A 5,139-nucleotide genomic window follows, 5' to 3' on the forward strand; every position below is an offset into this window, starting at 1 on the left:
TATAGTTGCAAGTATAACTTCAGGAACCAACCAACAATCATAGCTCTTTAAAACTCTATTGAACTATGAAATACCATTTAAAATAAGTGATCATATAATCCTCTGTTCTCAAGATATCAGCCGGACAAATACATGGAACAATGTCGTACTTATTGTCTTGCAGTTGTTTCTCGATCTCAGATTTGTTTGACATAGAACTAAATTGAACACATCAATTAGGTTCTGACCGGGCCCGACACATAACTCAAAACCAAATCATCGAGGGGCCCCAGATATCACTTCTATTGCTAGAAGGAACATATAAACTTTGACTCATGTGCTTGTACTAACTACTTATTGAGTTATACACAAAAGCACATTTTATGACATCAAGTTACTGATGCGTTTTCATACAATCAATGGATAACCAACTCATAGTCAACAACTCACATGTCTAGGTTTGAAGATATATATGATATTACCGTCTCACAATCACTCGAGATAAATTCCATGAAGTGATACAAGTGAGTGTGGGTTTAATCCAATACTCAGACCTTATGAGCACTCATGAATGTTGCATCAACCATTGCAATCTCTAATGAATTTTAGACAAATCATACAAGCCAAATTCATGGCAGTCTTAATTCAATACCTACTTCCAACATATGACCGACCATGGAAAGTTTTGAATAAAACAATTATTCTGGAAGTCAAAACATGTAAAGTTGAAACAATAGTAAATGATTTAACATAAGATAGTAACACTTCACATATAAATAAACAACAACTTTTATTTAGTCATCAAATGTCAATTACATTTTACAAGTTTTAGAAATAGGTATCTAATTATTAAAACTAATATCGTCTCTTAGCCCGATGCTTCTCGCATGCTGCAAATGCCTAACCCTAGTCAGTCCTTTCGTGAGGGGATCTGTTGGGTTCTCTTCTGAGGATACCCTCTTTGCCACAAGGAGTCCTTCTGTCTTGTGTCTTATGAAGTGATATTTTATGTCAATGTGTCTGGATCTACCATGATCTCTTGGTTCCTTGGCTAAGGCAACCGCACTATTGCTTTCACAAAAAATCTCCATAGGCTCCTGTATAGCTGGTACAACTCCAAGGTATCCAATGAAGTTCTTCGGCCATATCGCCTCCTTTGCCGTTTCACTTGCTGCTATGTACTCTGATTCACAAGTAGAATCATCTAATGTCTCCTACTTGGAACTTTTCCAAGTAATTGCTCCTCTATTCAAGGTAAAGACCCAGCCTGACTGAGAGCAGAAATTATCCCAATCAGTTTGAAAACTAGGATCGCTATAACCTACTACTCTCAAGTCGTCACTCCCACCGAGAGTAAAAACCCAGTCCTTAGTCCTCCGTAGGTACTTGAGAATATTCTTTACTACAGTCTAATGAGCCTTGCCAGGGTTTCCCTGATATCTGCTGACCATGCTCAAAGCAAAGGTCACATCAGGACGAGTACAGGTCATAGCATACTTGATCGAGCCAATAGCGGAAGCATATGGTAATCGACTCATCTAAGCTATCTCATCCTCTGTACTCGGACTCTGAGTTTTACTCAGTCTGGCATTGTGCTGGATTGGTAACTCCCCTTCTTGTAATTCTCCATGTTGAACCTCTTCAACACTTTATCCAAGTAGGTACTCTGACTAAGTCCAATTAGTCTTTTACTCCTGTCTCTCAGTATCACTACAAAAAATATGTCATTTAGTGGCACACAAAAGGTGCCATTAAAAACCTAAAAAAATGCCACTAAAGGTATCTAAGAGAGTCCGCGACACATATAACAAGTGCCACTAGAAACGCTCCCACTAAAACCCTTTAGTGGCACTTTTAGCTTTTGTCGCTGAAGTTTTTTAAGCTTTTAGTGTCACTTTTTTATTTGTCACAATAGAAGAAACGTTTTTTATGGCACATATTCTATGCTATTTTGTGCCATTGAATTCTCAATCGATTTAAGATTTCATGCTACTTTTAATTACACATTTTAAGACTTTAGTGACACTTAATTATTTGCCATAATACAAAAACTGTTTTGTGGCACCTTTTACACCCATAAATACTCCATGATATTTTATAATTTAGGCTATTTATATCTAGATAATTTTTTTTATCTATAATATAAAATATAGAATAATTAAATTGCAGCACATAAAACATAATAAAATTTCCATTGTTTTTTTATCAATATTTTTGAACTTTTTTGAATCAAATATGTCAATTCGAAAGAAACTTTTTTTGAAACTTAATTGTAGATAAACTTCTTCCGCAAACTTCATGTTAGGTTGAATAAATCGTGTTATCTCATACTCTATAATCAATACTAGCAATTTCCTGTCCAAAAATAAATAAAAATGATTCAAAATACAGTTAAATAATACATTTATAAAATAAATAATAAAACCATGTTGATAAGAACAAACTGGAGACAAAAGCAATACAAAGATAAGCTGCAAAAATAAAACTGCATTAGGTATAGAAGAGAAAGATAAAACATATGTCGAGGTCCATATTGGGAAAGGAATCTGCATACACATGCAAAATATGGAACAAGTTTAAAGCTTGTTCGCAACACACAAGATGAAATTATCATGTTATCAAGATTGACCCTCACTATGTTGTAATTTTATTTCGTGTTCTTAATAATCTTAAATCAAGAAATTTATTTTTTATCCTTTAATTTTGCAACTATTACCATTGTTGTAATTGGATGTGGCTTAGCCTTTTTGGATTAAAGAACAACATAGGCCCGGATGTTATGGTGAAAATATAAGAAAAAATGGCAAAATGATCTTTTTTAGGGTCATGTCAAACCTGTTAGATATGCTTAAACTAACAACAATAGCACAAGGATATTAATATGTTGTTTAACTATTTGAAGCCCTGGTGTAATAAAGATTTAAAAGGGTATTATGGTCTTTTCTTGGAATCTAATGGTTCGAAGACTAGGCATACTAAATTACTAATTAATCTAGTCCTAATTGTGTCAATATTGATTTAATTCCTTCACATTTGCTAAAAATGCACCAAATTTCTCATATGATAATTTGTCCCTAATGAAAGTAAAAAAGAGTGATAGATGATTAGCAGCAACAATAAGAACGAGTCAAATGGAGAAAAATGAAAATTAGGGTATAAAGGTAATTTCACCTCACTTGTTTAAAAAAATTACCATCCACTCGAGTGCATCCTGCAACAAGTACAAAGTAGTGCACATTAGTGTCATTATGAACACTAAAATAAACATGCTTTTGAATGATTAAGTTAGGACTATTAAATGAACATTTTTAACATATAAGTAGGAAAGGTTAATGTTACTAAATAGTACCGAACTTTTTAATAAGTTCCATGGACTCATGGATTCACTCCACTTAATCAAACATTGACCAATTTTACAGGCACCATGCTGAAGGGATATCCATATGGTCAACTCAGCAAAAAAAAAGATGGTTGCCTTTAACATGACACCATGTGAATACCACATCATTCTGACCGATCAAATTGGACCGACTAGTAAATTTAGATATGTAACACAAATTTTGACAGTTATAAGGTATTCTTGAGTGAAATTATTGCATACACATTCACATATGTGATAGATTCTAGTTATTTTTTGCACGAAATTGATGCTGATGAGTTATCCGAAGGTAATTACGACCTTATCATGTTTGATAAACAAAAGTCTAGAATTCCAAAACTCAAGAGATTCATCTTCAACTAGAAAGATTGCAAATGCAAAGTGCAATTACTTACAAAACTTTCTACTAAGATGTAGAGGTTTATAAAAAATTTCTACCAGGAATCAACTAAAGGAATGGCTATCTGATTTTACAACTTCCTTTAAATTATTGCACTCGAAGGCGTTATTCAGATTTATAATCTAAAAAAGAATAAAGAGAACCAAATTCGGTGATCAGAGTGAATAAAATAATACCTAACTAAAGTCGAGTGGAGAATAGAGGGAGATTCGTTGGCTGAAGTTTAAATCTGTGGTGCACAGTGGTGCGGTGTAGCAGTGGTGGTGATGCCATGTCGGAGGTGGATGCAGTAAACGTCGATGGTTGCTTTGTGATGGTGTTAGGTATGGGAGAGAAGAGAGTGACGAGATTGGGGGAAAATATTGTTCAAACTCCGCTCTCTAACACCTACGAAGTAAAAGGGATGCGTATAAGAAATTGGGGAAACACATAATTTATTACCGCCGATTCACTTTCGATGGGTTAATAAGAACCATGAATTTAATTTCTTTAGTGGAACATATTTAATTTCTTTAGTGGCACAAAATAAATCAATAAAATCATCCCATACAACTTTAACCATATTTAAAAATATATGAGTATATGACACAAAATATAGAGTTTTAGTGGCATTTTAAATTTTATATGTCATTATTAAATTTTAATATTAGTGACATAAATTGTTAAGTGACATTAAATCTAATAATTTTATAGTGGCATATAAATTATGCCATTAAAAACATACTATAATGGCATAAAAAAATATATGCCACTAAAAGTATATGCCACTAAATATCATTTTTTTTGTAGTGTATATCCTTATCCCTACGATATAGGTAGTTTCTCAAAGGTCCTTAATAGCGAAACACTTCCCAAGCCAGGACTTAACCTCCTGCAAAGTTGGGATGTCATTTCCTATGAGTAGTATGTCATCCACATACAGTACCAAAAAGCTAACTATACTCCCACTAGCTAACATATACACAGGACTCATCCTCGATCCTCGTAAAACCAAACTCTTTGACTTTCTTACCGAAGTAAATATTCCATCTACGAGATGCTTGTTTCAATCCATAAATGGATTTCTCAAGCTTATACACTCTATTAGGGTACTTTGCATCGACAAAACCCTCTGGCTAATTCATGTAAACATCCTCAGCCAACTTTCCATTAAGGAAAGCGGTTTTGACATCCATTTGCCATATTTCATAATCATGAAATGCGGCTATGGCTAGCAAAACTCTAATAGACTTGATCTTCGCTATTGGTGAAAAGGTCTCATCATAGTCAACTCCCGGAGTTTGAGTAAAGCCCTTCGCCACTAGTCGCGCTTTGTAAGTGTGCACCTTCCCATCCATGTCGGTCTTCTTATTGAAGATCCATTTGCACCCAACTGTCTTAC

At 34.2% G+C, this 5,139-nt stretch overlaps 1 long non-coding RNA gene across 1 annotated transcript; it reads right to left on the bottom strand.

The window, feature by feature from the left end:
* Positions 1 to 2,152: 2,152 nt before the first annotated feature.
* Positions 2,153 to 4,182, bottom strand: LOC111920698 (uncharacterized). The gene is made up of 3 exons (XR_002859961.3): positions 3,935 to 4,182; positions 3,151 to 3,190; positions 2,153 to 2,334 (listed from the first exon to the last, which is right to left on the bottom strand). It is a non-coding gene; the product is annotated as an uncharacterized LOC111920698 (long non-coding RNA).
* Between the last annotated feature and the right edge of the window lie 957 nt (positions 4,183 to 5,139).

This window comes from Lactuca sativa, chromosome 9, assembly GCF_002870075.4.
Source record: "Lactuca sativa cultivar Salinas chromosome 9, Lsat_Salinas_v11, whole genome shotgun sequence".
In the NCBI taxonomy this organism is placed as follows: domain Eukaryota; kingdom Viridiplantae; phylum Streptophyta; class Magnoliopsida; order Asterales; family Asteraceae; genus Lactuca; species Lactuca sativa.